Source organism: Theropithecus gelada, chromosome 4 (genome assembly GCF_003255815.1).
Source record: "Theropithecus gelada isolate Dixy chromosome 4, Tgel_1.0, whole genome shotgun sequence".
Lineage (NCBI taxonomy): Eukaryota > Metazoa > Chordata > Mammalia > Primates > Cercopithecidae > Theropithecus > Theropithecus gelada.
Window position 1 is genome coordinate 35,687,431 of NC_037671.1, and position 11,602 is coordinate 35,699,032.

Consider the following 11,602-nt stretch of genomic DNA (forward strand, 5'->3'; position numbering starts at 1 on the left):
TTTTTTTTTGAGACGGAGTCTTGCTCTGCCCAGGCTGGAGTGCTGTGGCGCGATCTCGGCTCACAGCAAGCTCCGCCTCCTGGGTTTATGCCATTCTCCTGCCTCAGCCTCCCGAGTAGCTGGGACTACAGGCGCCCGCCACCACGTCCGGCTAATTTTTTGCATTTTTAGTAGAGACGGGGTTTCATCTTGTTAGCCAGGATGGTCTTGATCTCCTGACCTCATGATCCACCCGCCTCGGCCTCCCAAAGTGCTGGGATTACAGGCGTGAGCCACCGCGCCCGGCTAGTTTTTATATTTTTAGTAGAGACGGGGTTTCACCGTGTTAGCCAGGATGGTCTCGATCTCCTGATTACAGGCGTGAGCCACCACGCCCAGCCTTTTTTTTTTTTTTTTTTTTTGATATAGAGTCTTGCTCTGTTGTTCAGGCTGGAGTGCAGTGGCAGTATCTCAGCTCACTGCAACCTCTGCCCCCCAGGCTCAAGCAATTCTCCTGCCCCAGCCTCCCAAGTAGCTGGGATTACAGGTGCCTGCCACCACATCCAGCTAATTTTTGTATTTTAGTAGAGATGGGGTTTTGCCATGTTGGCCAGGCTGATCTAGAACTCCTGACCTTAGGTGATCCGCCCAGGATGGCCTCCCAAAGTCCTGGGATTACAGGCATGAGCCACCGTGCCGGACCTGTGTTACTTATTTTAAAAAGAGGGCAAATTGGCCAGGCGTAGTGGTTCATGTCTGTAATCCCAGCACTTTGGGAGGCTGAGGTGGGCAGATCACAAGGTCAGGAGATCGAGACCATCCTGCCTAATACAGTGAAACCCCGTCTCTACTAAAAATACAAAAAATTAGCCGGGCGAGGTGGCAGATGCCTGTAGTCTCAGCTACTCGGGAGGCTGAGGCATGAGAATGGTGTGAACCTGGGAGGCGGAGCCTGTAGTGAGCCGAGATTGCACCAATGCACTCCAGCCTGGGCAACAGAGCGAGACTCTGTCTCAAAAAAAAAAAAAAAAAAAAGAGGGTAAATTATTAGTGTTGGTGTGGTATAATGTGAAATATATTTGATCTTTGTTCCCATTCCCATCACAGAACTCCTAACACTTGGAATTTCCAGAGTGATGAGTGTCTTTTATTTTTTTTGAGATGGAGTCTTGCTCTTGTCACCCAGGTTGGAGTGCAATGGCATGATCTCGGCTCACTGCAACCTTCACCTCCCGGGTTGAAGCAATTGTCCTGCTTCAGCCTCCCGAGTAGCTGGGATTACAGATGTGTGCCCCCACGCCAGGCTAATTTTTGTAGTTTTAGTAGAGATGGGCTTTCATCATATTGGCCAGGCTGGTCTCGAACTCCTGACCTCGTGATCCACCTGCCTCAGCCTCCTAAAGTGCTGGGATTACAGGTGTAACCCACCTCGCCCGGCTGCTGTTTTATTTTTTAACTTTTTTTTTTTTTACTCGAATAGAAACAGGCAAATTACTATGTTGTCAGACTGGTTTTGAACTCTTGGGCTCAAGTGATCCTCCTGCCTCTGCTTCCCAAAGTGTTGGGCCCCAGTGCCAGGCCAGGAGTGTCTTTTATTATTCATAATGAGCTCTTTCGGATCACACCAGAGTTTATGCTAATGAGATGAGTTAGGGTGAGGCCCCTAAGTAGCCTCAGGATGGGGCTGGTCACCAGAAAGACCAAGGTATTAAAGGAGTAGATTTGGAATTTTCAGCCTCACCCACCAACTTCCAGGAAAAGTAGTGGTGTTTGAAGGTTAAGCTTTATAAAAACTCCTTTTTTGGCCAGGCACGGTGGCTCACACCTGTAATCCCAGCACTTTGGAGGCTGAGGCGGTTGAATCACGAGGTCAGTAGTTTGAGACCAGCCTGGCCAACATAGTGAAACCCCTGTCTCTACTAAAAATACAAAAATTAGCTGGGCATGGTGGCGCACCCCTGTAGTCCCAGCTACTCAGGAGGCTGAGGCAGGAGAATCACTTGAACCCAAGAGGCAGAGGTTGCGATGAGCCGAGCCGAGATCAGGCCACTGCACTCCAGCCTGGGCAACAGAGTGCAACTGCCTCTCAAAAGAAAAAAAAAAAAAAAGAACCGATGGGCTGGCAGGGTACTGACACTTGGAGGTGCTGGGAGGGTGGTTCCCAGATGGGCCATGGAAGCGCCAAGTCTCTTCCTCCCCAAAGCTCACTCTATGCATCTTTTAAATCTAGCTATTCATCTATATCTTTTATAATGTCCTTTATAATTAAGTGATAAACGTAAGTGTTTCCCTGAGTTCTGTTAGCAATCCTAGCAAATTATGAAGCCAAGGAGGGGGTTGTGGGAACCCTGATTTATAGCGGGTTTGTCAGAAGCACAGATCACAGCCTTGGTCTTGGAACTAGCATCTAAAGTGGGGGGCAGTCTTTTGGGACTCAGCCCTCCACCTGTGGAATCTGATACCATCTCCAGGTAGCTAGTGTCTGAACTGAATCGAATAGGACACTCAGTGTTTGCTGGATAACTGCTTGGTGTATGGGGGAAAAGTCCCACACATCTGGTCACAAGTGTTTTGTGTTGTGTGAGCAGACAGGGAGGGTCTTCAGGGATTATAGAAATTTAATCATCCTGAGCAATTGGCTTGTTTTACAACCTCCTGCCCTGCAGCCTCTTTTTTCCTAAACCCTGTGTTGAATGCAGTCACCTGGTTGGTTAAAACTGGCTCCTGGCAGACCCCAGCAACTTGGAGATAAACCCGAGTGAAAGTTCCTCATTACCATGCTGAAGTCTCCATCCCGGGAGGAGCTGTGGCTTCATTCTCACAGCGTGTGACCTGTGTGCGGGCGTGATGATTCACTGTGTTTCCACAACTGGCACCCGTCCTCTACATGCAACGAGGCACCCTCTCCCCTCCCCATCGCCCCCTAAAATCCTCCTGTCACTTCTCTCCGGGGGACACTGCTTTGGAGAATCCTCCCAGTGCTATTCTTACTTGTGACGAGTAATTGAACTCCTATTAATTAAAACCTGCCTTGTGGAGAGTCATTTGTTATTTGCCAGGCAAACAAACCCCAGTTTTTTTCAGGTAACAAGAGTATGGTGGAAGAAAACAGTTTATGTCAGGCACCGTGGTGCATGCCTGTAATCCCAGCACTTTGGGAGGCTGAGGCAGGTGGGAGGAACACTTGAGCCCAGGTGTTGGAGACCAGCCTGGGCAACATAGTGAGACACCCCTAACTCCACCCCCTTAAAAAAAAAAAAAACAGAGGTAATCCCAGCACTTTGGGAGGCTGAGGCGGGCGGATCATCTGAGGTCAAGAGTTGGAGACCAGCCTGGGCAACATGGTGAAACTCTGTCTCTATTCAAAATGTAAACAAATTAGCCAAGCATGGTGTAGACGCCTATAATCCTAGCTGCTCAGAAGGCTGAGGCAGGAGAATTGCTTGAACCCAGGAGGTGGAGGTTGCAGTGAGCCAAGATCCTGCCATTGCACTCCAGCCTGGGTGACAGATCGAAACTCAGTGTCAAAAAAAACCAAAAAACAAAAAAACAAAAAAAAGAGGCCGGCCGTGGTGGCTCACACCTGTAATCCTAGCACTTTGGGAGGCTGAAGCAGGTAAATCACCTGAGGTCAGGAGTTCGAAACCAGCCTGGCCAACATGGTAAACCCCATCTCTATTAAAAATACAAAAATTAGCTGGCTGGGGTGGCATGGGCCTGTAATCCCAGCTACTCGGGAGGCTGAGGCAAGAATTGCTTGAACCTAGGAGGTAGAGGTTGCTGTGAGTTGAGATCCTGCCACTGCATTCCAGCCTGGGTGACAGGGTGGTACTCTGTCTCAAAAAAAAAAAAAAGTTTGTTTACAGTTGTATGAGGAAGTAGTGAGTCTGTGAGGTTTGTTGAGGCTCAGAAATTAATACCCCAAAATATGCTGACATGCTGAACTGAAGATGAAACTTCAAGGTTTCTCTGACCTCTCTTCTCAACCGGCTCTCCCACAAGCCAGGATGAGTTGTTCTCTGAAGTTCCTTTATCTGCTTCAAGTCCAGACATATCACAAATAACAATTGTTTTCTCTTCCCCTCCCTATGAGATCAGGAATGGAATCACACCTGAGCAGGTCCTTTCCCAAGAGAGTCTGTCTCTCAGGCTCATTCAAATTCCACAGAGAACTATTCAAAAATTAATCTCTATCTCTGGGCCCATTTATTCTCCCTAGTAATCCCCTAGGGCCCCTCAATAGAATTCCTATTCCCTATCCCATAACCTGTTTTGCCAGGATGGTAAATAAGCTCCCGAACTCTGTTGTGGATTGGTTAATCACTCTGTGGTTCTCTCTGTGTACACATTAATCCATTTATATGCCTCTTCTCCAATGCATCTTTTTTTTTTTTTCTAGACTTTCACTCTGTCAACAAGGCTGGAGTGCAATGGCACAATCTCAGCTCACTGCAACCTCCACCTCCTGGGCTCAAATGATTCTCCTGTCTCAGCCTCCCAAGTAACTGGGATTACAAGCACACGCCACTGCACCTAGCTAATTTTTGTATTTTCACCATGTTTCCAGGCTGGTTTTGAACTCCTGACCTCAGGTGATCCACCCGACTTGACCTCCCAAAGTGCTGGAATTACAGGTGTGAGCCACCGTGCCCAGCCTGCAACTGTCTTTGAGAGTTGATTTTCCAGCCAACCTTCAGAGGGCGAAAGGGAAGTTTTCCTTTGGCCCAGACAGATTCATTATAGCTATTCTACGTAGTTTTCTACTTAAGTATTTCATAATTTCAAAAGAGAAGAAGAGAAGGGAGAAAACTGTTTTACGCTTTCAATGTGAAGGCCTGGCACTTTTAAGGAATAACAGCTTCTGTGGCCAGACTTTCAGTGTCAGTGCAAACTTTCCCTGGAGAAGTCCAGCCAGATGGGCAGACTGGGCAGATGCTTATACTGATTAGCTAGATTTAGCTAATGGGCAGAGCCGTCACAATGCACTGGTTGAAATGGTGCAAAAAAAAATAATGTATGGCCTTTTTTTTTTTTTTTTTTTTTTTTTTTGGTACAGGATCTGGCTCTGTTGCCCATGCTGGAATACAGTGGCTTGATCTTGGCTCACTGTAACCTCCATTTCCTGGACTCATGCCATCCTCTCACTTCAGCCTTCTGAGAAGCTGGGACTACAGGAATGCACCACCACACCCAGCTAATTTTTGTATTTTTTGTAGAGATGGGGTTTCACCATGTTAACTAGGCTGGTCTTGTAACCGCCCAGTATGTTTACTTTGCCTGCTGCCTAGACAGATTTCTCAAGACAGAGGAATTGCAATAGAGAAAGAGTAATTCACGCAGAGCCTGCTGTGTGGGGGACTGGAGTTTTATTATTACTCAAATCAGTCTGCCTGATAATTCGGGGAGCAGAGTTTGTTTTTGTTGTTGTTGTTTTGTTCTGTTTTTTGAGACGGAGTCTCTCTCTGTTGCCCAGGCTGGAGTGCAATGGCAAAATCTTGGCTCACTGCAACCTTCACCTCCCAGGTTCAAGTGATTCTCCTGCCTCAGCCTCAGTAGCTGGGATTACAGGCCTGTGCCACCATGCCCGGCTGATTTTTGTATTTTTAGAGACGGGGTTTCACCATGTTGGCCAGGCTGATCTTGAACTCCTGACCTCAGGTGATCCACCTGCCTCAGCCTCCCAAAGTGCTGAGATTACAGGCACGAGCCACCTCGCCCAGCCTGGGGAGCAGAGTTTTTAAGGACAGCTTGGTGGGTCAGGGGAAGCCAGTGAGCCAGCAGTGCTGATTGGTCAGAGATGAAATCATAGGGAGTCTAAACTGTCTTCTTGTGCTGAGTCAGTTCCTGGGTGGGGGCCATAAGATCAGATGAGCCAGTTAATCAATCTGGGTGGGGCCAGCTGATCCATCAAGTGCAGGGTCTGCAAAATGTCTCAAGCACTGATCTTAGGAGATGTTTAGGGAGGGTCAGAATCTTGTAGCCTTCATCTGCATGACTCCTAAACCATAATTTCTTTCTTTCTGTTTTTTTTTTTCTTGAGACAGAGTTTTGCTCTTGTTGTCCAGGCTGGAGTGCAATGGTGCAATCTCAGCTTACTGCAAAATTTCTGCCTCTGGGGTTCAAGCGATTCTCCTGTCTCAGCCTACTGAGTAGCTGGGATTACAGGCACATGCCACCACACCCAGCTACTTTTTGTATCTTTAGTAGAGATGGGGTTTCATGATATTGGTCAGGCTGGTCTCGAACTCCTCAGGTAATCCGCCCGCCTCTGCCTCCTAAAGTGCTGGGATTACAGGCGTGAGCCACTGCACCCGGCTATAAGTGTTTCTTATATTGAATTTGCAACTTGTATAAAAATGAACCAAGACATTGTGAAGTACAGTCACTGTTTTTTTTTTTTCCTTTTGTGACTAATTTTTCTTAAGGAGCAGTGATCAGGGAAAGGAAGATGCTTCCCTAGAACTCCTCTAGAGGGCATATCTTCCCTAGATCTTTGACATTGATTTTCGGAGTGGTAATGGATCTTACACAAGGAGTGGCCATCCCCTAGGAGGCCTGTCCACGCAGATGGAGGGTGTGGTGGTGCTGAGTGATGTCTGCCTGGCAGCTTGGACTGGAGACCCTAGAGGGAGGTCTTCATGTCCAAAGGCAGGGATCTGGAAGAAGGGGAATATATGTGCCCTTTTTTTTTCTTTTTTTTTTCTTTTTTTTTTCTTTTTTTTTTCTTTTAAGACAGGATCTCACTCTGTCACCCAGGCTGAAGTACAGTGGTGTAATCATTACTCACTGCAGCCTCGACCTCCCAGGCTCAGGTGATCCTCCCACTTCAGCCTCCCGAGTAGCTGGGACTACACCTATGTGCCACCACGCCTGGCTAATTTTTTGTGTTTTTTGTAGAGACAGGGTTTCCCCATGTTGCCCAGGCTGGTCTTGAACTCCTGGGCTCAAGCAATCCATTTACTTTAGCCTCCCAAAGTGCTGGGACTACTACCAGGCATGAGCTACTGTGCCTGGTCTAGATGGAGTTTTACTCTTGTTGAGTTGGAGTTTTTTTGAGATGGAGTTTTACTCTTGTTGCCCAGGCTGGAGTCCAGTGACACAATCTCGGCTCACCGCAACCTCTGCCTCCCAGGTTCTAGCAATTCTCCTGTCTCAGCCTCCTGAGTAGCTGGGATTACAGGCATGTACCACCACGTCTGGGTAATTTTGTATTTTTAGTAGAGACGGGGTTTCTCCATGCTGGTCAGGCCAGTCTCGAACTGCCCACCTCAGGTGATCTGCCAGCCTCAGCCTCCCAAAATGCTGGGATTTCAGATTACAGGCATGAGCCACCGCGCCTGGCAATTTTTTTTTTTTTTTTTTTTAGGCGGAGTTTTGCTCTTGTTGCCCAGGCTGGAGTGGAATGGTGTGATCTTGGCTCACTGCAACCTCTGCCTCCTGGGTTCAAGCAATTCTCCTGCCTCAGCCTTCCAAGTAGCTGGGATTACAGGTGCCCACCACCACGCCCAGCCAATTTTTGTATTTTTAGTAGATATGGGGTTTCACCATTTTGGCCAGGCTGGTCTTGAACTCCTGACCTCAGGTGATCCACCTGCCTCGGCCTCTCAAAGTGCTGAGATTACAGGTGTGAGCCACCACGCTGGGCCTAGACTCCCATTTTTATTTAACATCTTCCATTTCTCATCAAAGAAATGATAATAAAATACAGAAAAGCACAATTCTTTATTTTAACGCCACCTCTAGCTCACTTAAATGACCAATTATTTCCAAGTCTGGATCTGAAAATTTCTATTATGAGAGACTCTCCAGGACCTTCATTCAGTCGTGTAGTTGTGACATTGTGTGATATTGGCACATGGTTGGAAATAACACTCATGTAGCAGTTTGAGACGAAATATAGGTGATGCCTGGCTTCTGAAAGTGCCTGCAGGCCTGATGTTATACAAGCATTTTCAGCCCAACTTGCCTCCCCTCCTATTTCTATCTCTGCCTTTAGCTGGATATTTGAATAGTTCAGGGGAAGAAAGGGGCAAAGATGAGATGGCAAAAGACACCCCAGCCGCTGGGCCCAGGGTTCATGTCTGTAATCCCAGCACTTTGGGAGGCTGAGGTGGGTGGATCGCTGAGGTCAGGAGTTTGAGACTAGCCTGAACAACATGGCAAAACCCCGTCTCTATAAAAAATACAAAATTTAGCTGGGCCTGGGGTGCAGGCCTGTAGTCCCAGCTGTTTGGGGGGGGCTGAAGCAGGAGAATAGCTTGAACGTGCAAGGTGGAGTCTGCAGTGAGCCGAGATTGCGCCACTGCACTCCAGCCCGGGTGACAAAGTGAGACCCTGGCTAAAAACAAACACACAGAAAAATATGTCATGTGTTTTTGAAAGCAAATGTGCTATAATACTGCTTTGATCTGAATGTCCCCCAAAATTCATATGTTGATATTTAATCTCAGCTTTGGTGGTATTAAGAGGTGAGGTTGTTTGGGAAGTAATTAAGCCATGAGGACTCCACTCTCATGAATGAATTAGTGCCTTATTCATTGAGGGAAAGGGCTGGAGGGAAGGGCTGGAGGGGACTAGCTTTGGCCCTTTTTTGTCCTTCCACCATGTAAGGAACACAGCATCTCCTCCGGAGATCATCTCCTCTGGAGGATGCAGCAACAAGGCTCTACGTGAAGAAGAAACCAGGTCCCTCCCCAGACACTGTATCTGCTGGCACCTTGATCTTTCACTTCCCAACCCTTCAGCTCTGTAAGAAACACATTTCTGTTGTTTATTAATTACTCTGTCGCAGGTATTTTGTTATAGTAGCACAGACAAATAATGTTTTATTTTATGTTTACAACCCATAAGGAGGAAAATTCTGGATTTGGAATCTATCTTGGCAAGATAATATACAGATATGATTATAAGAAAATCAGTGAGGTTATAAACAGTAGCTTACCAACATAGGTTGGTATACAAATACAACTTCACATAACAAATATAGTTGACTTGAAGTAAACAAACACAATTTACTATAGCATTCTGACAAATGTAGTTTCCTATAACAAATAATCAAAGCCGTAAGATTCAGGTTACAGTTTTCAGAGTTAGTAGTAGTCAGTTACTGCCAGGTGTAGTGGCTCGAACTTGTAATCCCAGCACTTTGGGAGGCCGAGGCAGGAGGACTGTCTGAGCCCAGGAGTTTGAGACCAGCCTGAGCAACATGGTGAGACCCTGTCTCTATTTTATTTTATTAAAAGTTTTAAAATATTGGCCGGGAGCAGTGCTCACGCTTGTAATCTCAGCACTTTGGGAGGCTGAGGCAGGCAGATCACTTGAGATCAGGAGTTCCAGACCATCCTAGCCAACATGGTGAAACCTCGTCTCTACTAAAAATACAAAAATTAGCCTGGCATGGTGGTGCGCACCTGTAATCCCAGCCACTTGGGAGACTGAGTCAGAGAGTCGTTTGAACCTGGGAGGCAGAGGATGCAGTGAGCCCAGATTGCACCACTGCACTCCAGCCTGGGTGATAGAGTGAGACCCTGTCTTAAAATAAATAAATAAATAAAATATTATTTAAAAAAAGAAGTAGCCTATCTCAGAGGTTATGTGACTTTATCACAGTTTTAAAAATGTAATGGTAAGCCAGGCGTGGTGGCTCACGCCTATAATCCCAGCACTTTGGGAGGTTAAGGCGGGCAGATCATGAGGTCAGGAGTTCGAGACCAGCCTGGCCAATACAGTAAAACCCCGTTTCCACCAAAAATACCAGAATTAGGTGGGCATGGTGGCAGATGTCTGTAATCCCAGCTACTCAGGAGGCTAAGGCAGGAGAATCGCTTGAACCCAGGAGGCGGAGGTTGACAGAGCAAGACTCTGTCTCCAAAAAATAAAAAATTAAATAAATTGAATGGTAGTTACCTTTACTAGAGACTCAGCATACATAAAAGTAATCTTAAATAAGTTTTTTGCCTTTGGCCAAATGTTGGTTCATTGTGATCTGGAGTCTACCATGACTATAACTGTATCTGTACCTATATGAATATCTGTACCTGTATCTATACCTACATGAGACTTCATCAAAGTTCTCATCTTGCAATGTTTCCTGTTAAATATCATCATGACTACTTGTAACCTATTTGAATCAAGGCTGAGTTACAGCCTTTTAAGTCTTTGAATAATTTTTTTTTTTTTTTTGAGATGGAGTTTTGCCCTCATTGCCCAGGCTGGAGTGCAATGGCACGATCTTGGCTCACCACAACATCCGCCTCATGGGTTCAAGCAATTCTGCCTCAGCCTCCTGAGTAGCTGGAATTACAGGCACACGCCACAATGCCTGGCTAATTTTTTTGTATTTTTAGTAGAGACGGGTGCCACCATGTTGGCCAGCCTGGTCTGGAACTCCTGACCTCAAGTGGTCCTCCTGCCTTGGCCTCCCAAAGTGCTGGGATTAGAGGCATGATCCACCATGCCTGGCTTTTTTTTTCTTTTTTTTTTTAAGAGCACAAATCCATGTTTATTTATTGACTTTTCTTTTTTCTTTTTTCTTTTTTTTTTTTTGAGACTCAGCCTCGCTCTGTCGCCCAGGCTAGAGTGCAGTGGCACAATCTCAGCTCACTGCAACCTCCGCCTCCTGGGTTCATGCAGTTCTCTGCCTTAGCCTCCCAAGTAGCTGGGATTACAGGTGCCCGCCACCACACCCAGCATTTTTGTATTTTTAGTAGAGACGGGGTTTCACCATTTTGGTCAGGCTGGTCTTGAACTCCTGACCTCGTGATTTACCCGCCTCAGCCTCCCAAAGTGCTGGGACGACAGGAGTGAGCCACTGCACCCAGCCTATTGACTTTTCATTAGTTTAAATCCTTGAGGGGTACAGCATCGCTCGGATTCTGTGTCCAATAGCCTTAGTGGGAAGATTGCTTCGGAATTTGGCACCAACCATGCCACTGTTTCCGTGGGCCTGAGTTACCTTTCCCCAGATTACTCTGGTTTTGTTTGATTTGCTGCCAGAGTCACTGTGTTGTTCTTTGCTTTGTATACATAAGTGCATCTCTTGCCCCATTAGAATTCTGTTTCATCTCGGGCATAAACACCTTCAATTTTAAGAATAGCTATGTGCTCCCTCTGGTTCTGGAGACCCCACTTATAGCCGCCAAAAATGGCCTTGGACCACAACCTTCCTGACATAGTTCCTTTTAGAAGTCCTTTTCCCAGCAGGCCTCCACAGGAGTCAACATGGTAGGAAGAGCTTTTTTTTTTTTTTTAATTTTTAATTTTTAATTTTTTGAGACAGAGTTTCACTCTTGTTGCCCAGGCTGGAGTGCAATGGTGCAATCTCGGCTTACTGCAACCTTCGCCTTACAGGTTCAAGCAATTCTCCTGCCTCAGCCTCCTGAGTAGCTGGGATTACAGGCGGCTGCCACCATGCCTGGCTAATTTTTTGTGGGTTTGTTGTTGTTGTTGTTGTTGTTGTTGTTGTTTTGAGACAGAGTCTCGCTCTGTCGCCCAGGCTGGAGTACAGTGGTGCTCTCTGGGCTCACTGCAAGCTCCACCTCCCGGGTTCACGCCATTCTCCTGCCTCAGCCTCCTGAGTAGCTGGGACTATAGGTGCCCATCACCACGCCCAGCTAATTTTTTT

General features: G+C 46.7%; 1 pseudogene; it reads right to left on the reverse strand.

The window, feature by feature from the left end:
* Positions 1-10,819: 10,819 nt before the first annotated feature.
* On the reverse strand, positions 10,820-11,151 carry LOC112623711 (annotated as a pseudogene).
* Positions 11,152-11,602: the final 451 nt, after the last annotated feature.